At 37.8% G+C, this 16,921-nt stretch overlaps 1 protein-coding gene across 5 annotated transcripts in view; it reads right to left on the bottom strand.

The window, feature by feature from the left end:
- The window catches only part of LOC116268515 (transcription factor 12), a 254,290-nt gene that overhangs the window by 128,920 nt on the left and 108,449 nt on the right, over window positions 1-16,921 (bottom strand). The window lies entirely within an intron of this gene.

The raw sequence follows: 16,921 nt of genomic DNA, 5'->3' as shown, positions 1-16,921 counted from the left end.
TGTGCTTATTAACATTCCTAAAATTTCTTATCCTTTCATAAAGGACACTGAATTCAGAGAGAACGAAAACTAATTTAACATAAGCTGAAGATGTTGCAAAGTAAAAGTTTCTTCTGAAATGAAAGTTGATAGCTTGTTTTCAAAATGATACTTAATCTATTCAAATAAGAATTTGAAATGCAAATACATTTTTATTTCACCTTTCATTTATTAGAAACTAGTTATTTTCTTAAGGACTTATACCTTTGAGTATCCTTGAAATATAATAATGCATACTCAGTCTAAGACTTAGGAGGCATTCATTTTTAATTCTTTCAAAATTATTTTTCACAAGAACTATTTTCATGAATTAAAATTAATCATATACATTGTCTTTGTTTTATCTCAGGCATCTGACGTCAAAAATCTTTGGCAATTTTTAAACATAAAAATACATGAATGAAGTATACAGACAATTTTAACTGGTCAACTTCAGCTGAAAACAGTTTAAGAACTACTAGTAATGTAACACATATCTAATTTTCCTTGAAGCACCTGTGAAAAAATTATTACAAAGAACTTTCTGGGATAGTCTAATACAGGGTTTTTACTAGACCCTTGTGGGGATGTGGGTGTGTATAGGTATGGATGTGTGCACATGTGCATGAGCCTCTTGAGCGGACTTCTCAGAATCATGATTATAAATGTACAAAACAAAATATAAGTATTTTAATGTACAATGCCATGTAATTGTCAAAATGTTCTTTTAAAAACCTCGTATTTCCTATAATTTATTAACACATTAATAAGATTTAGCAGCAGGACTAATAATAATTTGAAAGCATAAATAACAGTTTAAGATACCTGCAACAATTATGATATGAAAATATCTATTGTTCTACTGGTGACAAAGACTGTAGGTACTGTCTGGACTATTTTGCTATCCTTATTCAAAATGGAAGGCCATGCAAACTTTCACTTAGAGATTGGTAAAAATAAAGATGGCAATTTTTTCCCATTCAAGTTCATTGATTCTCCTTCTGTCCTGGGATTCTCTGGACCCCAGTTTAAGAAACCCAACTCTAGTAGAATAGCAACATATTACTGGAAAATATACAAGAATAATACATATATATGTATACTAAACCATTAGATACATAACATGTGTGCAAAGGTATTTTAAGTAGCTAAACTTACACGGTTTACATTAACCAGATCCAGCATTTTCTGACCTAAACTAAAAATTGCTCAAGAAATGACAGATAGTTTTGACTAACTTATACAGTATTTAAAACATTTATTCAATTTATACAGTATTTAAAACATTTACTCAAGAAACAGCAAATGACTGAAGTTCATAACATTATTTTCTCCAGACATATAAACTCTTAGAGGCATTACTTACCCTAACAAATATTCTCAGACTTAAAAAAAAAAGTTATCTTGCTCTACTTAGTTGCAACCTTTCAATGTTTACAGAAATACAAACTATTGCTATTCTTTTGACATAAGATACAATGAGCAGTCAAATTGAAGGCGGAAGTGGACAGGCACAGTTCTACATTCCCATTTCTCTCCATCTCAATTACAAATATCCAAGCATTGACTAGACAGAAGAATCTAAGATCCATACATTCCATCAAACATTTATGGGCTAGTCACTGACAGATGAAGAGGTTAGGAGATGAGGAAGACACAAGCTTCTGGCCGGGTGCTGTGGCTCATGCCTGTAATTCCAGCACTTGGGGAGGCTGAGGTGGGAGGACTGCTAGAGCTTAGGAGTTCAAGACCAGCCTAGGCAACACAGTGAGACCTGACCTTTATTAAAAACAAACAAACAAAAAACTTAGCTGGGCATGGTGGTGCATACCTGTAGTCACAGGAGACAGAGGTGGGAGGATTGCTTGAACCTGGGAGTTTGAGGCTGCAGTGAGCTATGATAATGCTACTGCATTCCAGCCTAGGAGACAGAGTGAGACCCTGCCTCAAAAAACAAAAAAAAAAACACAAACAAAACAACCCCTGCAAGCTCTACCCTCAATAGGTGCCAAACAATGAAAAAGCTTACAGCCTACTGGATGACCAAGTTTTAGAAGTACTGCTACATTTGTTAGATATTTAGCTCTTTTTAGTGACAGAAATCTAGTATTTGATAATATATATTTATTAAAAATACCACAAAGGTTTGAAGGTGCCTGATATGGTTTGTGTGCCCACCCAAATCTCATTTAGAATTGTAGTTTCCAAAACCCTCACATGTTGTGGGAGGGACCCGGTGGGAGGTAATCGAACTATGGAGGTGGTTACCTCCATGCTGTCCTTATGATGGTGAGTTCTTATGAGATCTGATGGTTTTATAAGGGACTTTGCCCCACTTTGCTCTGCACTTTTCCATGCTGCCACCATGTGAAGAAGGATGTGTTTGCTTCCCCTTCCACCATGATTGTAAGTTTCCTGAGGCCTCTCCAGCCATGCTGAACTGTGAGTCAATTAAACCTCTTTCCTTTAAAAATTACCCGGTCCCAGGTATGTCTTTATGAGCAACCTGAGAGCAGATAAGCCACAATCCACACTTGGAGAATGGTGTTCAGTTTCACTCTTCCTTCAACATGCAAATTTAGACCAAAGCAATTCTACAATACTCTCATGGTATGTGCTCTGTTCTTATCAACAGAAAATAATGTATTGATGAGGAAACAGCCAGAAATAATGATATTATGGAATATAAAGCCTGCTCAGAATTTCTTTCTGCAGCAGTACAGTAAATACCTAAAAATTTCCAGACAAGTTTATTAATTTCAATGAATAGATACTATTCAAGAAATAACTGTTGCCTTCACAAGTAGCAGTACAAAATAGAATAGCTTCCCTATCTGTATGAAAGCCAATATTATTTCTGCTCATTTTTGTCAGATATTCTGATCTGCATTCATAAATTTGAATTCAGCATATTTTACACAGAAAAACTCCGTGTGTTATAATTTAAGTATTTAGCATGAGACTGATTTTTCTTAAAAGCTAAAAGCTTAACCTAGAAACAATTCCTGGATGTTTCAAAAAAGTTAATGAGATCAACATTACTATGTTCAAAATGAAGTATTTCAATGTGTAACTCATATGAGCTTTTCCATATTTACTTTTCATAGAAACAATGTGAAACCCTTATATAGACAAATCTAAATATTTGTGCACAAATCTAAATTTGAGGACAGTTTTATGAGCAGACTATCCTCCTCCCCCTTGAGTGTCTTTGAAAACTCATTATTTACCTTACCTTTTTGTTCGTGGAGAACCTACTCCTCTTTTGTAGGCAAACTCTATCAAAAATACCATACAATTTGAATCATACTAACCATATGGAGAAACACAAAATGCTAACTTACAAAGTGGGCAAATCTGCAATGCCGTAGAGTATGAGAGCAAAGACCTGGGAATTCTGAGTACTGGATTCATCTCTTGGCTCTTGCTTTGCTCTCATTGAGTGAACTGGGAAAGTTACATGTCACTTAACATCAATGACCCCACTCACTCTTTTAGGAAAATCAACTGAATAACATGTATCTCCCACAGACCCTGCACAGTTTAATTAATACTTATAACGTATTCAGAAATCCTTGTCTAGAAGATACTGTTAGAATTACAGACTTTATTTTGGTAGTAATCTGCTCAAACGTACAGAAAAAGAATCTAAAAAGGATCTTAATTGACCAGATTTTTTGTTTTTAAAGAAAAGAGAAAGGGGATTTTAAAATAAATGCTTGCCTATTTTCTTCACAACAATTTGTTTAAGCATTATTGGCTAACATTTGTGCCAACCACACTGCTGGCTACATTGAAGATACTTAAATATCTAGTGCCAACAAGCACAGCTGCTGGACTTCTATGCCCTCCTCTTGTTCACTCCATGCCAAATTACTCACACAGCTATGAATGATGAGGCAGCAGCATAGGAAAATGCCAAGTGTGAGTGAGATTAGTGATAAACCATAGGATCCCTATAGAGGTCAGTGATTAGCAAGTTCCCAGTTGTAATCACTTTTCTAACCCGGCCTTTATCTCATCACATATGCCATCTTAATTTTGCACCAGCTTCCTGTGATGTGCATCAGAACTGTAAGCAGCTTCGCAATCAATAATTCTGGCAGAATTGCTAAGGTGCCAATGGAGTATCCTATTATCCTGATAAAAGCACACAGTCAGACCTGGGCAATTTGAATAGGCTTTATAAATGACTTCCTAGGCTGAGTGCACTGGCTCATGTCTGTAATCCCAGCAGTTTGAGAGGCCGAGGCTGTGGATCATTTGAGCCCATGAGTTAGAGACAAGCCTGGGCAACATGGCAAAAACCCAACTCTACAAAAAATACAAAAAATCAGCTGGGCATGGTGGTACACACTTGTAGTCCCAGCTACCAGGGGGGCTGAAATGGGAGAATCACCTGAGCCCAGGAAGTCTAGGTTGCAGTGAGTCGTGATTGCACCACTGCACTCCAGCCTAGGCAACAGAATGATATACTGTTAAAAAAAAAAAGAAAAGAAAAGAAAAGAAAAAAAAAAGAAACAACTTTCTGAGACTTTAAAATCTGTGATGAAGTACTCTAGGATGGAAGCATTCACCAACTCAACTATCCTTCCTCATACTCTCCACCTCTCTCCCCTTAACATCAGATTTGCAAATTAAATATAAATAGGTGAGGATGAGAAGGACTACAGAAAACAGTTTACATTTCCATCATTAGAATGGCCAGAAGAGCACAATTCGATTTGAGAGGGTGAGGTGGGTGGGTAGTAAAAAATTCTAAATGAATGAATGGGGCAGAATTACATAAATACATTTTGATTAATTTCAGTCACTGATCAGAACTTTCTGGGCCTGGCATGGTGGCTAACGCCTGTAATTCCAGCCTTTTGGGAGTCTGAGGCGGGCGGATCACCTGAGGTCAGGAATTCAAGACCAGCCTAGCCAACGTGGTGAAACCCTGTCTCTACTAAAAATACAAAAATCAGCTGGGCATGGTGGCACACACCTGTGGTCCCAGCTACTTGGGAGGCTGAGGCAGAATCTCTTGAACCTGGGAGGTGGAGGCTGCAGCAAGCCAAGATCGTGCCATTGTACTCCAGCCTGGGTAACAAAGCAAGACTCCGTTTTAAAAAAAAAAAAAAAAAAAAAAAAAAAAAAGAAGTAGTAAACTATAATTATAGGTAGCTCAAAATCAATTTCCATTTTTGAGTCACTTTTCTTAACAGCTGGATTTTCTAAATTGTCCTTGATAACATAATTTACATCTGTATTGTACCGTTGCTTTGCCTAAAGTTCAGAATTTGAGTATTTTTCTTAATGTCGCCACATTTCCCCAACCACATGTTGTTTAGATTTAGAAATAAAGACATTTTCATTTTTTATAGCAATTCAAAAGATTATAGAACTACGGGGCTGTTTTTCATGAAAAAAAAAAAACACACAAAAAACAAAAACCCATCATGAATGTGTATTCTTTAAAAATAATCAAGTCACCTTGGTGTCTTAATGTTTATCTCATTCTTAAAAAAGGATTTAAAATAATTTAATGGTTTACAGCTTTCTAAGGACTACATAAACTGAGCTAATCATTCAATGCCTTAACCTTATTTACTCCACTTACTTCAAAACATTCTTTTTTTTTTTTTTGAAACGGAGTCTTGCTCTGTGCCCCAGGCTGGAGTGCAGTGGTGCAATCTCGGCTCACTGCAAGCTCCGCCTCCCGGGTTCATGCCATTCTCCTGCCTCAGCCTCCCAAGTAGCTGGGACTACAGGCGCCCACCACCAGGCCCGGCTAGTTTTTTGTATTTTTTTAGTAGAGACGGGGTTTCACGGTGTTAGCCAGGATGGTCTCGATCTCCTGACCTTGTGATCCGCTGCCTCGGCCTCCCAAAGTGCTGGGATTACAGGCTTGAGCCACCGCGCCCGGCCCACTTACTCCAAAACAAAGAAAAAGTCAAGTAACAATCACATCACGAGATAATTTGGGGGAAGACAGAGGGAGCAAATTATCATATACATCTACTTTTGGCATCTCATTTCCTTCCTGACATTAATGTATCTTGGTATTCACACACTTAAATAATTTACTCCTTCTGACACACTGACTCTGTTTCCACCAAATCCTTGTGTCAATGGTCGTCTAAGAAATTTCTTGCATTATACAATGATAAGCAGCACATTAGGATCATTGTTGCTAAATCCCATTATTTTCTCACATCTTTTTTGTATTTTGACTGTTTAATTTAGACCATGACCTTACCAGGCAAGGTCAGGGTCTAACTCTGTTTTTTATGGCACCCAGGGACCAGAAGGCAGATGCCACTTGTTCAGAGAACACTGGTCTGGAATTCTAGCCTTGTTTTGTTTGCGTGCCAGGGACAGATTCTACTCCAAGGCTCCATCTATGGCATAAAGCCATGTGAAGGCAGAGGGACAGCTTAAGAGAACTGTGCTCTAAAATAGTAGATAATAAATGATTGTTAATTAGCCAGTTCCCCTGACAGCAAGAATTGGAAGAGAAGGAAAGAAACTAGTCAATGGAACTGCTACCATTCATCAACTATCTGGTCATAAACAGGCCAACGGAATGAAACAAATATGGAAATAAGAGTCAAGAGGATCTATTTCTGTCTCTGATGTGAACTAGCTATGTGAGATACATAAGTCATTAAACCTCTCTAGACCTGTTTTTTTACCTGAAAAATAGAGTGGGGTGGGGCAAGTGTGGACTAGATGATTTCTTTTAATGCCCCGTGAAATTGATATACTCATCAACTCTTTGCTATTAATAAGACATACCCCTCTGAAGGAATGTCGATTTGGGCACTGCACATAGTAAAAAAGATAAGCCGCTAAAAATGGAGGGATTTTTATAATAATGATGATGTGCAGTTATAAAACCAAAGTGTAAACACTTGTTTAATACATTGTGAGAATTCAGCTGTGAATATATTTGCTGAATATAGCAAACTGAAGTCAGTATATTTAAAATTACCAAGACTTAATTCTATTCAGATTAAGAAAAACAAAATGTCAATAAAATTTTTTACTGAGACTCAACAGCCTCTACCTATGTAATACAGAAACGAAGCACATTTTGTACACTTTGTGTGTAAAGAAAATACATAGATAGCCACCAAATGGTAACTATTTCATTTTGTTGAAACACATGGAGAAAGCCCAGAAGAGAGCCTTAAATCCTGCTTAGGTTCTACTAAGACTGTATGTATGTGTTTTATGTTCTCATTTATTTATGAATGACAGGGTCTTTTTTTTTTTTTTTTGAGACGGAGTCTCGCGCTGTGTCACCCAGGCTGGAGTGCAGTGGCGCGATCTCGGCTCACTGCAAGCTCCGCCTCCCAGGTTCAGGCCATTCTCCTGCCTCAGCCTCCGAGTAGCTGGGACTACAGGCGCCCGCCACCACGCCCGGCTAGTTTTTTGTATTTTTAGTAGAGACGGGGTTTCACCATGTTAGCCAGGATGGTCTCGATCTCCTGACCTCGTGATCCGCCCACCTCCGCCTCCCAAAGTGCTGGGATTACAGGCTTGAGCCACCGCGCCCGGCCGAATGACAGGGTCTTGATCTGTTGTCCAGGCTGGAATGCAGTGGCGCATCACAGCCTTGAACTCGGGTTCAATCCTCCTGCTTCAGCCTTCCAAGTAGCTAGGACTACAGGCACACACACAGTGTGTTGCCCAGGCTGGTCTTGAACTCCTGGCCTCAAGTCAGCCTCCCACCTCAGTCTCTCAAAGTGATGGTATTACAGGGGTGAGGCACCATGCCTGGCCTGCTAAGATTTAAATACAGTTCTTGCTACATGAGGACAGAATATGACACGTTCAATTTTCACTGAGCTGTCTCCAGTACTGCAATTTACTGCCATCCTATGTTTGAGTTTGAAAATAGGTAAAGGCCAGTCTCAATTTCTTGATGGGTCATAATCCAAAGTTCATTTGTGAGTAAGGCATAACTCAAAATAAAAATCTTATACATTAACTCATTATAACTGGATACACAAGTAAATTCAGATCACAGTGTGTCTGAGTAAATATTTGGTGAGTGGAGGAATGAGGAATGAAGAATGGAAGGAAAAAATGAAGGAAGGAAGAAAAGAAAAAAATCCTAACACAGCGTAACAATAAATTAGAGAGGAGGCATGGGGTAATGGTAATGAACGAAGACTCTAGATGTACACTAACCAGGTTTAAATTCCCACTTTGTTGCTTATTATCAGTATTACCTAACAGCTCTATCCCTTAGTTGCCTAATCTGTGAAACAGGGATAAAAATAGTTCTACCTCACTGGGTTTTTGCGAGGATAAAATGCATTAACATCTTAAGTGTGTGGAACAGTGACAAACAACTGGTAATAAAATTGTAGTTATTATTTTTGAACTGAAATGTACTGACTAGAAAATACATTTGACTATATTATACAATACGATATTGTCTATATATATCTTAAATGTTTGTGCTTAAGGAAAAAGTCTTAATTAGAACAGAAAAAAAGTAGATTCTAGGCAAAGAATTTAAAGGAAACTTCTGGATACTTTCAGAGGTTTTAAAATTCTTTATGCCTTTCATTTCATGAAAATTTAACAGTGTCGGTCTTCTTAGCATTAATGAATGGGTATCTGGATCTCTGTATACATAGTCATAATCTGTTCACAACTGAAACATACAAAGATTCACCAAAGAAAGTACGCAAGATCCAGAGAAGGTGGTAGAAACACCTGAGAAGTCAAAACATAAAAGAACAGTCTAAAATGAATTTCAACAGTGTTTTAGATTTTGTAACATAGAGGAAAAAGGGTAGACATATCTGAATATAATCTTTAGCCTGCCTATTCCTTTTTCCCTAAGGTCTGGGCAAAGTGGTTTTAGGGGAGCACCTTCGGTCTGATGGTTCCAAGTTACTAGTTCAAGATAGCTTGGTTGTTGTTTGAAGCTCACGGGGGAAAGAGGGGCAAACCATTTTTATTCGGTAAAAAGGAGGGCCAGTGTTAGCAGTGTGTAAACAGATGTTAAGTAGTTCACTGTTTAAATGTTTTCATCTAGGGAAGGCCCTATTCTTAAAATTATGTGCAAAAACCACTGGAAAACAGAGAATCAAAAAAGCCAAATGCTTATTTGCTCTATCTCTTGGTATCTCTCTGTCTCATTTTGAAAATTTGCATTATATTACTGATATGGCTGAATTTAAGTCTGCCATTTTCTTAGATGTCTACTGTTTATCTCATTTGTTCTTTTATCTTTCTCAAACTTTTTTTTCCTTTTTTTTTTTTTTTTTAAGACACAGGGTCTGGTTCTGTCACCCAGGCTGGAATGCAATGGCGTGATCACAGTTCACTGTAACCTTGAACTCTTAGGCTGAGATCCTCCCACGTTAGCTGCCCAAACAGCTAAGACTACAATTAGCTTTTTTTTGTTTTTTGGTAGAGACAGAGTCTTGCTCTGTTGCCCCAGCTGGTCTGGAACTCCCAGCCTCAAGCAATCCTCCTACCTCCCAGTGTTGGGATTACAGGTGTGAGCCACTATGCCCAGCTCTCAGCCTGCTTTTAGAATGAGCATTCCATTTAATGGCCACTATTGGTAGATGAGTTACATTTCTTTTTAATTTTTTAGCGATTGCCCTCAGTTTACAATATACATCTTTAACAGCGTCTACTTTCCAAAATCCTTCCTCCCATCTTTTAGGTTACTGTTGTTATATATTTTATAAAACCCACAATATAATGTGCTAATTTTGCTTTAGACAGTTATTTTATAGTGTGATTTAAAAGGATGAAACGTATGTCTTTTATATTTACTTTCATTATTACCATTTCTGGAGCTCTCATTTCTTTGTATAGATTATGGGTTGGCACACTATGACTCATGGCCTGCTTCCTGTTTTTGTAAATAAAGTTTTACTGGAAAACAGCCATGCTCACTTGTTTAAGTATTGTTTATAGTTGCTTTTGTGCTACAATGGCAGAGTTGAGTAGCTGTGACAGAAACAGTCTGACCCACAAAGCCTAAAATATGTAATATCTGGCTCTCTACGAAAAAAGTTTGCTGAGTCCTGGTGCAGATCCAAGTTTCTGTCTGGAGTGACATTCCCCCTGCTTGACGAACTTACTCTAACAGTTATTGTGGTCTGCTGGGAATGGATTTTCTCAGCTTTTCATATATCTAAAAGTCTTTATCCTCTTTTTGAGGAAAATATTTTCAACAGATAAGTAATTCTGGGTTGACACAGTTTAAAATTTTTTAATACATTAGAGATGTCACTATCATCTTGCTTGCAAAGTTTCTTAAGAAAAGTCTGCTGCAGTTTATCTTTGTTGCTCTATACATGATGTGGCTTTTTTTCTGCCTCTGGTAGTCTTCAAGATTTTCTCTTTATCTTTGGTTTTCAGCACTTTAAATATGTCTAAGGGAGTGTGTGTGTGTGTGTGTGTGTGTGTGTGTGTGTTGGGGAGTTCTTGTTGTTTCTTAAATCTTGAATCTATGGTTTGATGTCTTTCATTGCTTTTGGGAAATTCTTGGCCATTATTTCTTCAAATATTTCTTCTGCATTATTATCTATCCCTCTCCTTCTGAAACTTTAATCATACACCTATTAGACTGATACTGTCCTGCAGCTCTGATCTTTTTTCACTTTTTTTCTTTCTTTTTTTAGTTTGGATAATTTATACTGGCCTATATTCAAGTTCACTGATTTCTTCAGCAACTGGGTTGTCTATTGATGACCACAAAGGAATTATTTACCTCCGTTTTATTTTATTACTACCATTTCAACTTGACTCATTATTTCCATCTATCAGTTAAATTCCCCATTAATTCATGCATGCTGTCTACTTTTTCCACTAGATCCTTTCATATCTTTGTCTGATAGTTCCAACAACAGGGCCACTTTTGAGTCTTGTTTTGTTAACTCTTTTGCCTCTTGACAATATTTGTTTTGTTTTTCTTTTGCTTAGGTGCGTGACTTTTACTTTTGATGGATGCAGGAGATTGTGGGTAGAACAGCAGTACATTTAGGCCTGGAAATGGGTATGCCTCTTTCCATATAAGGACTTTAGAGTGAGAAATTCAGACAATTACTTAGGAGTTTAGCTTGGTATGACTGTTGTTGTGATGTCTCTGAGTTTACGAGAGGCTTCAATTCCCTCTAGAGATCACCTGTTTTGCCTAGTGTTTAGCATGTGGCTGGGGTGCTGTAAAACTTTTCTGTTAGCCTTTCATCCTCAGCTTTTAACAGATGGTATAAACCTGTGCTTGAGAGTGGGTCTCTCTTCAAGTGTTTGCCCCTGCCCCAGTGGCAGACTGCTATTGCTTAGTACGCCTTAGGCTTGTGATGGAGGTAGTTCTCTGTTGTTTTGGTTCAGCCCCAGTACTTACAGAAACCATGTGCTTGGGCCTCTTTGAAGGGTTCAAAAAAGTTAAAAGTTTGTAGTTTATCAGGCTTTCCTCCCTTACCACTAGAATGAAAGCAGCATTCTTTTTTTTTTTTTTTTTTTGAAACAGAGTCTCACTGTCGCCAGGGTGGAGTGCAGTGGTGCAGTGGTGAGATCTCAGCTCACTGCAACCTCCACCTCCTGGGTTCAAATGATTCTCCTGCCTCAGCCTCCCAAGGAGCTGGGACTACAGGTGTGTGCCACCACACCCAGCTAATTTTTGTATTTTTAGTAGAGATACGGTTTCACATTGTTGGTCAGAATGGTCTCGATCTCTTGACCTCATCTGTCCTCCTTGGCCTCTCAACGTGCTGGGATTACAGGGGTGAGCCACCATGCCTGGCCAAAAGCAGCATTCTTTATAGTTTTCCACATCCTAGATAGAAGTTGGAGGTCCTCTGATCTTCATTTTGAATAGTTTGTTTCTATGCCTACAAATTCACTGATTTTTTTCTTCTGAAGTGAATTAGCTGCAGTTAATATCAACCAGTATATTTTCCATTTCAGATATTGTATTTTTCATCTCTCTAGAAATGACATTTAGGGGGCTGGGTGTGGTGGCTCACACATATAATCTCAGCAACTCAGAAGACGAAGGCAGGAGGATGGTTTGAGACTGGGAGTTTAAGACCAGCCTGGGCAACACAGTAAGACCCTGTCTCTTAAAAAAAAAAAAAAAAAAATTGGCCAGGAATGGTGCATCCTTGTAGTCCTAGCTACTTGGGAGGCTGAAGCAGGAGGATCACTTGATCCAACAGTTCAAGGTTACAGTGAGCTATGATAGCTCCACTGCACCTCAGCCTGTGTAACAGAGAGAGACCTTGCCTCCAAAAAGGAAGAAAAAAGGGGAAAGGGGAAAAGGGAAAGGAAAAGGAAAAGAGGAGGGGAAAGGATGGGAGGGAAGAAGGAAGGAAGGGACGGAGTGGGGAAGGGAGGGGGAGAGGGAAGGTGGGGGGAAGGGAGGGGGAGATGGAGGGAGGGAGGGAAAAGAGGTAAATAAATAAATTCTGTTTTTTTCATAGCATTCATTATCCCTACATCATATTCATTATTTTACTCTACATTCTTGAGCTATCAAGCATATTTATAAAAGCCATTTTAACACCCTTGCTTGGTTACATCATCTCTCTAATTTCCTGGACTCTTGTTTCTACTGATTACTTTTTCTCTGGGTTACAGGGTATATTTTTTTCTTGTTCTTTTCATGTCTAGTAAGCTTTAAGTCAATGCCAGACCTTAAAAGGTTTGTATTTCTGGGTGCTAGATTTTGCTGTATTCCTTCAAAAAATGTCAGACTTTGTTCTGGCAAGCAGTTAAGTGACTTGGAATCAGTTTGCTCCTTTTCCAGGTTTGTCTTTAATATTTCTAACAGTGGGTCAAGAACACCCTTCAGTCCAGGTCTAATTTAGCACCACCAACACAATATCCTTTCGAAGACTACACACACCCTGTTAATTATAAGATCTTTCCACTTTGGTTCGTTGGAGGAAGAATTATTCCCAGCTTTGTGTGAGCTTTCCCTGGTCTCAAGTTGTTTCCTCTCATGCATATACATGCATGTACATATCAGTACTTGGCCAAAGACTTGGAAGCAAACTCTGAAGATCCTGAGCTCCCTTGCTCTCTCTCTGCTGCTTCCTTTTTACCCTATAAATCCCAGTCCCTTGGCTTCTCTGAATTCTGATTTTTGTCTTCTCAACTCACAAAGACTGTCAGGCTGTGTTTGATTACCTTGTTCTCTTTTTGTTGTGGCCCAGAATCTTCCTCCAGGCAGTGAGAGAGTCGGGTAACTGCAGGACTCACCTTGTTTTCCTGCTCTCAGGAGTGCCTATTGTCAAATGTCTGAAAAGTAATGATTTAGGACCACTATGAAACTTCCTAAGATTTTTATACCTCTTAGAAACCATTCCACACACCCCTTTAAAGGAAAAAAACAAAAAAGCTTTTTCCTAGTCTTTCTCTCTCAAACCCATTTTTACAGATCAGAAAAAGCTAGAACATAACAAAACTTGACTTCTGTAAATAATCAGACTTTCAACAAACAAAAACTGCTTAGAGTAGTGCATAAAGTAGAAGATAACCTGAAAAGATGGATCTACATTTGCTACTATCTTTACTTTTTGAAGTAGCCTAAATTAAAAACATCCTATTCAGGGAGACTTTACCGTAACAGATAATGGGTTTGATAAACTCTTGAACAATCTAAAAACTTTGTTAAACTACTTCTGTTTTTATGATATTGTGCTCATTTCCAACATTAGATGTTTTATTTCTAAAATACTTTGAATTCCACTAAGTCTGCTGACATATTTGAATTTAGAACAAACTGCTCTAAGAATATGATCTCCTGCACTAACTACACACATAGCTATTTCTAAAAGGTTGAAAAGCTGGCAATTTTCCAGTTCTTTCTCATCATTTCAGTTATGAAATACAATGTCCAGTTCCTCGTTCTCTTCTATTTTCTTTGGCATGTTGTTGACCAGTTCTCTAAATTCACTATCATGTATTTTGTTGTGTAGGTCTTTAATTCCTGGCCCCAACCCCTGCCCACATGCATATATTCTAAATTTATGCTACAGATAACCACAGGGCATGAAAAATACTGGCGAAAATTGCTATTATTAAATTATACTGCTTCTTAAATTAGAGGTCTGTCTCTCACTATGCAAGTTAAGTCATATTTACATTTATTTTGACACTTTTATATTCAATAATTTAAAAACTCACCGATTTCATTAAAATATTTTCACAAAACTATATGCTAAATAACAGTAAAATTTATACTTAAAAATTTTAAAGCACTCCTGTGCTTTCTTTGAGGGATGTGTATATCCTGGCACTGTAAACATAGATTTAAGACCACACCTAGACCTGTCTCACGTGAGAAAACTGGTCATGTTGTTAGTTATAATGCTTGTAAGTACATTTGAGCTTTTTGTTGTTGTTAAGATGAGGTCTCATTCTGTTAACCAGGCTGCAGTGCAGTGGCACAGTCCTGGCTCACTGCAACCTCCACCTCCGGGCTCAAGCTATCCTCTCACTTCAACCTCCTGAGTAGCTGGGACCACAGGTGCACGCCACCATGCCCAGCTAATTTTTGTATTTTTTTTTTTTTTTGCCACATCACCCAGGCTGGTCTCGAACTCCTAGACTCAAACGATCCACCCACCTCGGCCTCCCAAAGTGCTGGGATTACAGGCATGAGCCACTGTGCCTGGCCATTTGAGCATTTTTTGAAAAAACAATTTTTCTAAACTTGTATTTTATCATTTTCCTGGAACATTCGAACTTTCCAAGTTCTCTCCCACTGAAGGCTGCTGGTTTGGCTTGTTAGCCCCTCTGCGTGAACTGTTCTTTTGTCACAGCATTTAAGTCTGCGAGGGAAACTAGACATTTTTCCTTTTTTTTTTTTTTTAAACAGTCTTGCCCTACTGCCCGCCCAGGCTGGAGTGCAGTGGTGTGATCATAGCTCATTCCAGCCTCCAAACCCTGGGCTCAACAGTCCTCTCACCTCAGTCTTCAAATAGCTGGGACTACAGGTGCATTTGCATTTATTCAAATATTATTTCCTCAGAGAAGGGTTCTCTGACTGTACTATCTAAAATAATCCCACTCTAGCCTTTTTTTATTAAAATGTTAAAAAAAAATTGACCTGGTACAGTGGCTCACACCTGTAATCCCAGCACTTTGGAAGGCCAAGGTGGGAGGACTGTTTGGGCCCAGGAGTTTGAGACCAGCCTGCACAACACAGCGAGATCTTGTCTCTACAGATAATAATAAAAAAAAATTAGCTGGGCATGGTGACGTGCACCTGTAGTCCCAGCTATTTGAAGGCTGAGGTGAGAGGATTGCTGAGCCCAGGATTTGGAGGCTGGAATGAGCTATGATCACACCACTGCAATCCAGCCTGGGCAGCAGAGCAAGACTTTGTTCAAAAAAAAAAAAAAAATTGTCTAGTTTCCCTTGCAGAGATAATGAATCTTGGTCAGTAACCTTTGGTAAAATCATTATAACTCGCAATTTCCCCTTTTCCTATTATAAAGTTTAGGAACTCTGTTTTAATTTGTATTGCCACTTTATCTACATTTTACTACCATTTTCCATATTTGTATTTTGCTATTATCACATGTATGATAACTGAACCCAAAACTCCTTTGCATTTTCTGTTCCCATGACTGTCTCTTTCCATTCACAACTTTATAAAATATGCACAAAGATTTAATTGCATCTTTATAGGTTTTTTATTTTATACTTTCTGTTTTTTGCCCCAGAACATGCAATGATCTCAGTTAGTGCTTTTATGGTTAAAAGTTTATTTTGGGTAAAGCTTTAAAAAAAGTATAAAATGCTTTAAAATATTTCAATGAAAGATTATAGCAGATAAGCAGGATTAATTTAAAAAACAAACTATTTGGGGATCAGAAGTAGTTGTTTAATAGGATATAGATTTAGAGTTCCCAAAAGATATCTTATGATTAAGGAAATAAATATAAAGATAGCTCTAAAGGGTTAGATAACTATTAATACTGAAGTCAAACAAATACCATGCTTACTGGAATTCAACTTTCTAGAAGCAATAAGTTTAATAACTGAATATACAGTTACACTGTTAGTACTGAGAATAAAAGAGGGGATCCAGAAATGATTGCATTTATTTCACTTTCACTTCCTCAACTTTTTGGATTATATTCAGCCAATATCTATTTAAGGAACTGCTTTGGAAGGCCCTTATGTTTTATGCAAGGCACTGCTATTTTCCCAGATGAATAGAATATCCATTCTCCAGCTCCAAGTTTCCATGACAATAAAAACAAAACATTCATCAGCACCAACTTGGTATTTTATGGCAAATGCAGCTGCAGCTTATAACAGTTCAATCTTTATCCCAACTCATTTCTGCCTAACAGAGGCACTATATTTCTCCAAATCAACTGAATTATTTTTACAGTGATTTTCCCCACCGCAGACCTAAACACTAACAGTGTGTTACACCATCTCTAATTATCATCCACTCTTTCCAATTTCATGCCAAATACAATTAAAGGTTCCTGAATGTTGCTAAGAGCACATTTGATTTGTGAAATCTGAAAGCTTAGTTGATTTAAGTATTACAGCTTTAGAGAAAGGTATAATATTTAAGCTTTCATGATTAACTACAGAGAAGACAGAATTTTGGAAACGAAAGACACAGTAAACAAAAAGCTAAATTAAATTCAGTCATATTATGGTAAGACAGTGCCCCCTTGTGTCTTGGTATTTCTGCCTTGACTAAATCCAGTATTCATTTCCTTAGAGTTCTATAATATAAATTTGAATATTTTTTTGTATCACAGAAATAAATAGAACTTGATAACTCTCCTAAGACAAAATCCTAATTTAAAACAATATGAATACACTGGCTATTACATATCAGTGATTTTTACATGGATACTCTGTAACATGGCGAAAATGTAACGAATTTGTATATTTAGTAATT

This window comes from Papio anubis, chromosome 7, assembly GCF_008728515.1.
Source record: "Papio anubis isolate 15944 chromosome 7, Panubis1.0, whole genome shotgun sequence".
NCBI classification, from domain to species: domain Eukaryota; kingdom Metazoa; phylum Chordata; class Mammalia; order Primates; family Cercopithecidae; genus Papio; species Papio anubis.
The sequence above is the reverse complement of the archived record's forward strand: the minus strand, read 5'-3'. Positions and strand labels throughout refer to the sequence as shown.